The 12,721-nt window shown below is 38.9% G+C and overlaps 1 protein-coding gene across 1 annotated transcript in view; it reads left to right on the top strand.

The window, feature by feature from the left end:
- LOC126252994 (protein fem-1 homolog A) overlaps positions 1 to 12,721 on the top strand; it is a 56,839-nt gene that overhangs the window by 31,069 nt on the left and 13,049 nt on the right. The window lies entirely within an intron of this gene.

Raw genomic sequence — 12,721 nt, 5'->3', positions numbered from 1 at the left:
ACCATTGATTTGAATTTTCTATAGAAATGGTGTAGAAAAGGTCGACTGAGGACCTCAGATGTATACGGTGGTGAGGGACAAGTTGGTTCTTTTGAGAAATTGTGCAGAAAAGTTTCAATAAAATCTTGTAAGTAAGATATTTCAAGTACAAGCAATGGGATTTTTTTTTCCCCATTCAGTAAGTCACAGTTTTCAAATGTGTCTACAGTAACAGCATTCTTTTGAAATTGTAAATTCTACCCAAAATTTGCTTGCTGGGTAAATTAACAGAGCTTTACTCTGAAACCTCTCAAAATATAAATGTAAAAGGTTGATTTTGTTTCAGTTTTTGATACTAAGATTTACATCAACAATTTTTGCATTAACAAAATATAATAACCTCAAAAATTAATGTATGATTCAGCACAAGCACAATACAAAATTAATTGAAACAAGCACCTTACTACAACGTGCAAACAATTTTGAGGATGAGATTTTCACTCTGCAGCAGAGTGTGCGCTGATATGAAACTCCCTGGCAGATTAAAACTGTGTGCCGGACCGAGTCTCGCAGTTTTAATCTGCCAGGAAGTTTCAATTTTGAGGATGGTCCATAACACTTCTAGCATCACTTTGTCACATAAATTCATGTAAACTATGGTAAAGGACACAATATTTTTTTACGTCCTTACACAAATTTCTTAGCTGATTTTCAAGAACTTTTCAAGTGCATTTCCGTTCAGAAACATAGTCACAGTTTTTTTCTGAGGCATAGTTGACCAAATCATCTTTGGATTCATACCTAAAAAGCCTTTTTCTGTTTGTAACACTGCATGCATTACTACTATTGGCAGCCATGTTTTTGGCACTTATCGCTATTTGCATGCATATATCGTTACAACGTTGCTGTTAGTGAGAAACTGAAACTTGAGATAGAGGTTTCTTATTTCTGATCGACTGTCCCTTACCACTGTATACAGAGAAGGTCTTGAATTTACAAGCTACTTATACATGACTTGCTTACATGTATGGGTGTATGCTGACCGCTCACTGATTACTAGATAGTGCAGTATCTTAAATGTAATAAAAGTGGACATATTACTCTTTGAAATTGCACGTATTTCTAGTGAAGCATATTTAAACAACAAAATTAAACATCTTTGCTCGTAAACTACACTTGATAATAGATTGTAATTAAAAATTTGCATATAAACAGATTATTTGTACAGAAGAAACATTTTCCATTTATATTTAAAATATTCTTTCCTATCTGTCAGACATTTTTTTGTTATTGGGAAGATTATTATGGCTACATGTTTTAACACCTTTTTGAGACACTGAGAGCTTTAGTGGTGAGTAATAATCACATGTTTCTTGTAGCTCAGTAGGTGTTTTCATTATGTATATGCACATTTAAAGGTCTCATTATCATCTGTCCAAAATTACTTTTGGATTTACACTTTGGCAGGAGCACATGGAAGTGTGGAATACAGTTGCCACGTCCCACACGGATACATGTGTAATTTTACATTTCAGTCAGCTCACTCAAACAGGCAGATTATTCACTTTATAAATATGGAAACAACATCAATGTGTTAGTTTAATCACGGCAGTATATTATTAAGACGATATACCAACAGTTTACAAACATGCATTTTCTAATGACATACCAAATTTTTGCCGTGTGATAAACTTTTTTGTTGTTGAAGTATTTTAAGAATACATAATATTTTCATATGTTTTTCGAGATCTCTAATGCAAGATTAAGTGTATTTATCATGGTGGGAAAACATCGTAAATAGTGATGCAAGACAGCTAGAGTTACCCTCGATGACCGGTTTTGGGATATACCCAGTCTCAACCCAACCTATGTATAAAAGTTAAAATTACAATACATACAAACACATGTTTACAGTAAATACAAGTGCAAAGCATAAATGGATAGCATATCACAGCCAGTACATACCAATGTTTGCCAAGAAAAATGTCTGTCAAAAATAGCAGTAAATAAAATGGGTACATATGTGTATTGTCCCAACTAATTTTCATTCAAAGATGATAGTAGTCAAGTTAGAGGCTACTAGGAAACCTAGAAGAGGTGGTGCCCTCTTCAGGTCATGATTGTTTTCTTTCAGGGAAGGTTGTTTCTGTAGCAGTATAAAACTGATTACATGTGTGGCACATATGCATGGTTTATAGGAAAACTTATCTACAAAAATGAAATACAATTTAATACTAAGGTCAGATCTGGAGAGGGTAAGATTTACGTGGAATAAGGCATGAAAATATCAATACTTCTTCATAGAATTACAATTCAGCATTGCCATTTCATAACACAGTTGTGGCAGAGATGCTAAACATGAGCATAAATTGGAAACAAATATTTAAAAACAAATTCGAAAAACATGGCATTAAAAATATCCACAAGCCTAGTCATTTTTACATGTTTTGAAATAAAAATGGGCCAGTATATGCCGTATGCCAACCCCCATGAACCATGGACCTTGCCGTTGGTGGGGAGGCTTGCGTGCCTCAGCGATACAGATAGCCGTACCGTAGGTACAACCACAACGGAGGGTTATCTGTTGAGAGGCCAGACAAACGTGTGGTTCCTGAAGAGGGGCAGCAGCCTTTTCAGTAGTTGCAAGGGCAACAGTCTGGATGATTGACTGATATGGCCTTGTAACAATAACCAAAACGGCCTTGGTGTGCTGGTACTGCGAACGGCTGAAAGCAAGGGGAAACTACGGCCGTAATTTTTCCCGAGGGCATGCAGCTCTACTGTATGATTAAATGACAATGGCGTCCTCTTGGGTAAAATATTCCGGAGGTAAAATAGTCCCCCATTCGGATCTTCGGGCGGGGACTACTCAAGAGGACGTCGTTATCAGGAGAAAGAAAACTGGCGTTCTACGGATCGGAGCGTGGAATGTCAGGTCCCTTAATTGGGCAGGTAGGTTAGAAAATTTGAAAAGGGAAATAGATAGGTTAAAGTTAGATATAGTGGGAATTAGTGAAGTTCGGTGGCAGGAGGAACAAGACTTCTGGTCAGATGACTACAGGGTTATAAACACAGTCAAATAGGGGTAATGCAGGAGTAGGTTTAATAATGAATAGGAAAATAGGAATGCGGGTAAGCTACTACAAACAGCATAGTGAACGCATTATTGTGGCCAAGATCGATATGAAGCCCACACCTACTACAGTAGTACAAGTTTATATGCCAACTAGCTCTGCAGATGACGAAGAAATTGAAGGAATGTATGATGAAATAAAAGAAATTATTCAGATAGTGAAGGGAGACGAAAATTTAATAGTCATGGGTGACTGGAATTCAAGTGTAGGAAAAGGGAGAGAAGGAAACATAGTAGGTGAATATGGATTGGGAGGAAGAAATGAAAGAGGAAGCCGCCTGGTAGAATTTTGCACAGAGCACAACTTAATCATAGCTAACACTTGGTTTAAGAATCATGATAGAAGGTTGTATACATGGAAGAATCCTGGAGATACTAAAAGGTATCAGATAGATTATATAATGGTAAGACAGAGATTTAGGAACCAGGTTTTAAATTGTAAGACATTTCCAGGGGCAGATGTGGACTCGGACCACAATCTATTAGTTATGACCTGTAGATTGAAACTGAAGAAACTGCAAAAAGGTGGGAATTTAAGGAGATGGGACCTGGATAAACTGAAAGAACCAGAGGTGGTACAGAGTTTCAGGGAGAGCATAAGGGAACACGTGACAGGAATGGGGGAAAGAAATACAGTAGAAGAAGAATGGGTAGCTTTGAGGGATGAAGTAGTGAAGGCAGCAGAGGATCAAGTAGGTAAAAAGATGAGGGCTAGTAGAAATCCTTGGGTAACAGAAGAAATATTGAATTTAATTGATGAAAGGAGAAAATATAAAAATGCAGTAAATGAAGCAGGCAAAAAGGAATACAAACATCTCAAAAATGAGATTGACAGGAAGTGCAAAATGGCTAATCAGGGATGGCTAGAGGACAAATGTAAGAATGTAGAGGCTTATCTCACTAGGGGTAAGATAGATACTGCCTACAGGAAAATTAGAGAGACCTTGGGAGATAAGAGTACCACTTGTATGAACATCAAGAGCTCAGATGGAAACCCAGTTCTAAGCAAAGAAGGGAAAGCAGAAAGGTGGAAGGAGTATATAGAGGGTCTATAAAAGGGCGATGTACTTGAGGACAATATTATGGAAATGGAAGAGGATGTAGATGAAGATGAAATGGGAGATATGATACTGCGTGAAGAGTTTGACAGAGCACTGAAAGACCTGAGTCGAAACAAGGCCCCCGGAGTAGACAACATTCCATTGGAACTACTGACGGCCTTGGGAGAGCCAGTCCTGACTCTACCATCTGGTGAGCAAGATGTATGAAACAGGCGAAATACCCTCAGACTTCAAGAAGAATATAATAATTCCAATCCCAAAGAAAGTAGGTGCTGACAGATGTGAAAATTACCTATCAGTTTAATAAGTCACAGCTGCAAAATAATAACGCGAATTCTTTACAGACGAATGGAAAAACTGGTAGAAGCTGACCTCGGGGAAGATCAGTTTGGATTGTGTAAAAATGTTGGAACATGTGAGGCAATACTGACCCTACGACTTATCTTAGAAATACATTAAGGAAAGGCAAACCTATGTTTCTAGCATTTGTAGGCTTAGAGAAAGCTTTTGACAATGTTGACTGGAATACTCTCTTTCAAATTCTGAAGGTGGCAGGGTTAAATACAGGGAGCAAAAGGCTATTTACAATTTGTACAGAAACCAGATGGCAGTTATAAGAGTCAAGGGACATGAAAGGTAAGCAGTGGTTGGGAAGGGAGTAAGACAGGGTTGTAGCCTCTCCCCGATGTTATTCAATCTGTATATTGAGCAAGCAGTAAAGGAAACAAAAGAAAAATTCGGAGTAGGTATTAAAATCCATGGAGAAGAAATAAAAACTTTGAGGTTCGCCGATGACATTGTAATTCTGTCAGAGACAGCAAAGGACTTGGAAGAGCAGTTGAACGGAATGGATGGTGTCTTAAAGGGAGGATATAAGATGAACATCAACAAAAGCAAAACGAGGATCATGGAATGTAGTCGAATTAAGTCGGGTGATGTTGAGGGTATTAGATTAGGAAATGACACACTTAAAGTAGTAAAGGAGTTTTGCTATTTGGGGAGCAAAATAACTGATGATGGTCGAAGTAGAGAGGATATAAAATGTAGACTGGCAATGGCAAGGAAAGCGTTTCTGAAGAAGAGAAATTTGTTAACATCGAGTATAGATTTAAGTGTCAGGAAGTCATTTCTGAAAGTATTTGTATGGAGTGTAGCCATGTATGGAAGTGAAACATGGACGGTAAATAGTTTGGACAAGAAGAGAATAGAAGCTTTCGAAATGTGGTGCTACAGAAGAATGCTGAAGATTAGATGGGTAGATCACATAACTAATGAGGAGGTACTGAGTAGGATTGGGGAGAAGAGGAGTTTGTGGCACAACTTGACCAGAAGAAGGGATTAGTTGGTAGGACATGTTCTGAGGCATCAAGGGATCACTAATTTAGTATTGGAGGGCAGCGTGGAGGGTAAAAATCGTAGGGGGAGACCAAGAGATGAATACACTAAGCAGATTCAGAAGGATGTAGGTTGCAGTAGGTACTGGGAGATGAAGAAGCTTGCGCAGGATAGAGTAGCATGGAGAGCTGCATCAAACCAGTCTCAGGACTGAAGACCACAACAACAACATATGCTGTACATAAAGAGAGACACAAAATAGTATCACATGCAGAAGTAATTAAATAAAATAAACTGTAATTATATAAGCAGTAGCATCTGAGCAATCAGTACAGATAACCTGGAAAGGACCAAAGTATGGCAGAAGGGTGATAGGGAGGGGGGCTATGGGAAAGGGAAAGGGGGGGGGGACCAGTAGGTTAAGAGCTGAGTAGATAAATGGGGTGGATCAGGTTCAAGAGGGGCAGGAAGAACCAAAGAGTGGGGGAGGGGGGAGGGGCGGCTTTGTAGATGGCTAGGGGGATCAAGATTAAGGACTCGAGGAAAGTAAGCTGTAATGCTTATTTTCAAGAGTGCAAAACAATGACATGCATAAAAAGAAGCTCTGCATTACACTACATAATTTCCATAATTATACATAAAATTATTTTTGTAAGAAAAAAATGATAAAACATAGCGGTTGGGATTTAACTCTTATCAAGCACAGGCTATTCTCAAGGCACATAGGACACACATTCCAAACCATACTGTGAATGCCCACAATGCACGCAAATGTTTAGAAAAGGTATAGCCTTATCAAAAGTAGACTTTGCAAGAGGCACTCGTAGCTATGTAATTAGTGATTAAAGTAAATAACAAAATTATAAATAAGGAAAGACAAGAGGGAGGGGGAAGCTAAAGTGCAAAGGATGAATATCATAGTCAGTTAGGATACATAATTGTTTAAAAAAATACAGGATGTGTAAATGAGCATTAATTACAACGCAGATACAACAAATACATTAAATTGAATAAAATAGCACATTATAGTAACTGCTATACAATCTAACATGAACAAGCCACTCTCAAGGCTAAAAACATCACGACACCTGGGAAAAAACAAAGAACAGGTTTTGGACCACCTCAAATACTGCTAAAGCCAATAGATTTTTTTTTTTTTTTTTTTTTTTTTTTTTTTTAAAGAGGAGATGACACTTAGGCAAGGATCATAGCCACTTAAATTGCAGTCTGAATACAATGACTACATTAAATTGAATAAAATTGCGTACTATAGTAGAGTGTATGCAGAATAAGGTGGCTGGTAGATGTGCAGTCGGCAGGTCATGCATGGGGAGAACGGGAGAGGGAGGGGGTACAGGCAGGTGCAGTAGGGGAAATGCTGAGCCCTGGAGGGAAGTGCTGTTCTAAACTGAAGCCTACGCTCACATTTTTTTGTAAATATTAAGTTGAGCCCTTTCACACCTACACTTACACGATGACCATTCAAAAAGATCTGTCACCTCTGCTTTGGTTAGTATCTAAAAAGAAGTCCAGTGAAAAAGCAACAAAAGTAGCAATTTGCTTCTTCCTGGCTTGTTAGCTGTTTGTAACCTTCAGAGAAGCATCATGAGTGGCAAATTATGAGTAAAAACTAAACATTTCTCTTGTTGCCATGTTAAAATTTGCTTGTTTTGCCAAAACACAGTTGAGCTTACACAGTGTCATCTCACTGACCTGTTGTGCAGAGAATTCTGAAACAGTGACGAACAGAGGAAAAGTAAGGTGAATAGCTTATGAAAAAGCATTTGCTCAGCACAAAAATAAACATATAATGTCTTCACTTATTTTGTTCCAAAACCCATAGCATTTCTTGTTTCACCAGTTATCGATGGACCTTAAAAATTACATTATTTCATTGAAAAATTGGTAGTTAGTGAAATAACGTGGTAGATAATGAAGTTTCACATGATAACCATATAACAAATATTCTCCTCTTTGTGTGCTATCATTTGCCAAAATCTCATTTCTGTATCTCAGACTGTTTATGAAAAATGAGGAATGTTGTGGATATTTTACTCTGGCTATGTCGCTGGCATCCAAGATCACAAATGAGTGTGTTACATCAGGTCAGTTTTCTTGAGATTGGTCTAAAGAAAAATTCAGTATGTTGGCTAAATTTGATACCCAGCAACATATTATGGTATATGCACCAGACAAAAAATCAGCACCAAACACAAAATCATTGGAACCCCTATTTTTCATTGCAAATTGTTTCGAATTTTGCGCAGTGTCTTACTTATAGGCAAATGTCACAATTACTATGACCATTAATGAAATGATGGGCACATCATCATGAAGCTGACACATAAAGCTATAAGTAAGGCAAACGTGAACTTTTTTACCAAAGAATTTCTGTAAAATTGTTCGAAAAACATTGCAGAGTGTGCGTCTAGATTATGTCATCATCAACTGGAGAAGGGGGTAATGTTGGCCTCCACACGCACATTCTAAATAATTGCAGAAATGTTAATTACAACATATTCCTGAAGAGTGCAAGGAATCTGTTAAACAAAAATCTACCTGTTCATATAGAGTTTATCACGTTCTTTTAATTTGTTCTTAAAAAATCTCCAGTTCTTCCAAGATGTCCATCTGTGACCCCTTTGTTGAATAATGCAGGACTTCCAAAGTACTGCATTTACGCAAGTGTAAGATGGCCCTGAATGTAAGACAACCTCTCTTTTTATAAGAGGAACCTTGAGAAAAATTTGTGTAACATATCCTGACTAATCAAAATTACAAACTGTATTATCTGCCTAAAACAGTAGCATTATATCTATTCTAAACTTAGGCCATTTATATATTGCCTACATTTTGATAAGACCAGGAGAAGTAAAATAAACAAAAAGATATCGTTTACATTAATTTTTATCTTCACTTCCTTTTTTACTTACTAAGCCTGTTGTCTGGGGTATCACTGTTTTTAATCACTATCATCCTAATAGCACAGCTATGACTTTTATATATTCATTGTCACAAGTATTTGGCTGTTCTTTCTGAAAATGTTGTGGTTTCTGATGTAGTCGTTACGGTGGGAGCTGAGAACACAGCTTTTTTTCCCCCCAAATACATATCTGATTTCACTTCTATTCATAAAAATCCAAGTACATGGTATAGAAAGCCTCGGTTAGCAGCATGACAAAATTTGCTGCCCGCTCACCAAGCTCCTCCCCACACTCATCCTAGTTGTCACCCAAGATGTTATCACTGTTCCCCTCCAATCCTTCCATAGTGCTGTGCTTGGGCAACTGTTAAACAAACTGCAATAGATTCTTGGGTGCAGGTGATAGGTAACAACACCGACTAGTACATAAATAAAAGATCGCAGTCACTATTCAGTCCAGTTCTCAAACTTTTGTTCGTGTCATTACTATCTACACAGCGGGTCTTGCCGCTATTATTTATTTTTACGATAAAACAGTTACACTTAGTTTGATATGATTTATTTCATTTCTTAGACACGTAATTTTGGTTTAATTTTCTTTCTCATTTCATCTGAATGTCACCATCTTGTTCGAAAGCTGACTAAAAAATGGTAACTTCTTTATTCGGTATTCTAATAAGTGAAAAGCAATCATATTTCTCCTTCTAGCCCACTTGGTACATCGTTAAAGTCTCTAATAACCAAATAAAGCATTGGATTGAGTTCAAAATCAAGTATGTTTTGAAGGACTACATTTTTGCCTTTCAATACTACCTTTACTTAAAAAGCACCCCAAATATTTGTATACAGTATCCATACTTGTATAAGATCTTTTGTCACAGACACGTTGAAATACAGCAAGAGCTTATAAGATGATAAAAGTTCATGCTATGTCCTCTTGTATTTCACAAAATTATAAAATTTTAGGCAGAGCAGTAGATTGTAGACTGTGGTGGTAGATAGTTCATATTTTCTCATGTATCCCATGCATTAGTGCCACACAAGTCAAATATTAAATGATTGTTCAAGCAGGGTTGTTTGAGCAGGGCCAATACGGTATCGAGTGCTACAGCGTATTGGGAAATCTCAAGCCTGTTCTAGCGCAAGTATCATCTGCCCAACCTACCATTCCGTATTCTTCATACTAAATCTGCATGTGACGTCAGTAGCCAAAGCTTCATCTGTGACTGTAAAATGACCCTTATATCAATCTATTAAACAACATAAAAATGTTGAGCTCAGCAGCAATAGTTTCATCTGGGAATATAAGACAACCTTATATTTTTCAACTGACGATTTGGGAAATACTTCGTCTTATAATCAAGTAAATATATTAGTATCTATATTACCAACAGAGCGGTGCTCCTTTTGAAGATGTTGACCGAATGCTGTCTTATTGTTCGGATTAGCATGCTCATTATAACAGGTGATAAAATTTCTACCTCTCTGGCCTATGTAGAAGGACTCACAAGAACCACTTTGTAGATTATATACCCCAAGGAATTAAATTTTTTTCTCATTTATGCAAGTATGTATGCTAGTATTTTAGATATGCCAACCTCTTTGTTTAGAAATAATGAAAGTGGTACAGAAAACAGGGCCTAAGTATTGCAGCAGTTACATTGTAAACAGCAACATTTATTTTGTGTGATATAGATTGAATTACTGAGATGAACTTCCTTTGTAATTAGTTGCCATTAAGGCCTTGTTATTAAGATTTTAAAACTTAAGAAGCGAAATCCACCTGTGCTCCAGTTCTACAAGTATAATGGAAAAAAATCCCCTGATATCACTGTCTTTGTCATTGTTGTCATTTAACGAAGTTTTGTCTCCCCCACTGAATGTTCCAAAAGAGCTTCATTCTGCCATGCTCTTTCCATGACACTCTTTATTTGTTCGACAGCTTTCTTCCAATCTTCAGAACTGACTTTTCTGACAGCTTTTCTTGTGAGTGCTTCGACTGCAGAGAGGGTACGTTTATTGTTATTTCTGGCAATGTAATGTTTAATTTGGGCCCATGTTAACTCTATTGGGTTGAAATGACAGTGGTAAGGTAGTAGCCTAACAACTGTATGCCCATGTTTTTTTGCCAGTTTGTCAATTTCGTACAGCTGCAACTGTGGCTTATGAAGATAGATTTTTTTTCCCGTAAGCTCCACATTTTAAGGTCATCACTTATCGACATTATGACACTGAAGTCAATCAATCATTTCCTCCTTTTAGTTTGACATTGCAGCTGCCTTGTCAACAGGTGAACTGTAAGGAGTATTATGTAGATTGTTGATGGTTTTTTCAAGATTTTCTTTTAGTGAATCTTTGAATGACTTTTTAAAAGTAACGTGCACAATTTCTTCATGTAACATGGTCTATTTATTCATGATAGTCTCCTGTTTTCTTTGATTTAAAAAGCAAGTGACTGGGAGGAAACCTTGCAGTGTGCCTGCATGAAGAAGAGTAAGTCTGCACCCCTTGCAACAAGGCATTGCCATTGTTCCTGTAGCTGTGTGTCATCTGCCCAGCCCTGCCTGACAACGTGACCAGAATAGACGTACATTTCATCAAGCCACACCACTCCATCGATACTTATGCTACAGATGTCCCTTAAAAATTGGTATCACCAGGCAGCTATAACCTCTCTCTCTCTCTCTCTCTCTCTCTCTCTCTCTCTCTCTCTCCATTAACACATTACAGCCACAGAAGTGTCCATAGTGAAAGTCTAAGTTGCGTGAAACTGCTGCCAAGGATGTGCAACTGCCTTGAAAAACTACTGATTCCTTAACAACAGAAACAATCAGTTTTTGACAAAATAATTTAATTGGATGGGTAACAAATCTACTCACCAAGCGGTGGCAAAAATCACACATAAGAGGATTGTAATTAGGCAAGCTTTCGGAGCCAGTGGCTCCTTCTTCAGGCAGAAGGATAGAAGGTGAAGGTAGAGGGTGAAGGAAAAGGACTGGAGAGGTCTAGGAAAAGGGATAGATTTTTGGAAAGTCACCCAGAACGACAGGACAGCGGGGACTTACCACACAGGGTGAGAAACTTTCCTTCTCATACCAGCAACAACCGTCATGCCAGACGGCCATTGCTGTGGCTGGGTAGTGCTCACAAGGCAAGCCTCTGATTGGTGTGGGTAGTACCAGGGCGAATGTTTGGTACATGAAACGTGTTACTCTCTGACCTCTCTTCCACAGCTGTGTGTCTTCTTAGGAATAGTTCTGTCTCAGTTCCTCTTTCTGCCTTCCCGCCTTTTCCCCTTTGGCTACCCCGTGGGGGGAGGACCAGGCCTGCCGGAATGGGACAAAACCCTGGTCTGTGCAAGGACTGATGAGGAGACTTTTGCCACCACCAAACCTCTTTTTTGTGTGGAACACATTGAGGACAAGTTTGGTGAAGTTGAGACCTTAAATAAGATAATATCTGTCTCCCTCCTTATAAAGACAACTTCTGCCTGCCAGTTGGCCTCCCTCTGGGCCTGCAATCACTTAGGTGACATCCCAGTGAATATTACACCTCGCAAGTCTGAATATGACACAGGGCATAATTTTCCATAGGGATCTTTTCATACAGTTCAGTTTAGGGCTAATCTGGAACGACGGGGCATTCGTTTCATCTGGCGTTTCCAGAGGGGCCCTAAGGATTATTGCATAGACACTGGCCTTTGAGGAGGATACCCTGCCCAAGAAGATCGAGGTGATGGTATACAGATGGGACGTGAAACCATTCATTCCATCTCCCATGCATTGCTTCCATTGGCTCATGCTCAGCCACATGTCCTCATGATGCTATGCCACTCCCATCTGTGGTGACTGTGGCTACCCTCTTCATGTGGGAAACTCTTGCACCCCACTGCCTGGTCTACATTCTCCTTACTCACTGGAGTGTCCAGTGTATACAAAGGAAAAAAAAAAAAAGAGCCCAGGAAATAAAGATGCTTGGCCATCTCAGCTACATTGAGGCCGGAAAGAAGTTTGACAGACTTCACCAAGTGAATCTCTCATCTACCTCTGCCTCAGTTACATCTTCCCCTCCTCCCCCCCCTTTCCACTTCTCTTTCCCCCCTGCATCCCCAGTAGCTCCCGTCCCTTCCCCTCAAGGATCCCCTCCCTCCTCCCCCTCCCACCTACCCCTCCTCCCCCTCCCACCTACCGCTTCTTCCGCCCCTCCTCCTCCCACTCCTCCTCCTCGGCCAGAGAAGTAATCTCTGTCCAGTCCGGATATGGCTGCCATCTATTCCCTTACTGATAACAC

Source organism: Schistocerca nitens, chromosome 4, assembly GCF_023898315.1.
Source record: "Schistocerca nitens isolate TAMUIC-IGC-003100 chromosome 4, iqSchNite1.1, whole genome shotgun sequence".
Lineage (NCBI taxonomy): Eukaryota > Metazoa > Arthropoda > Insecta > Orthoptera > Acrididae > Schistocerca > Schistocerca nitens.
This window is presented reverse-complemented; position numbering and strand designations above follow the sequence as displayed.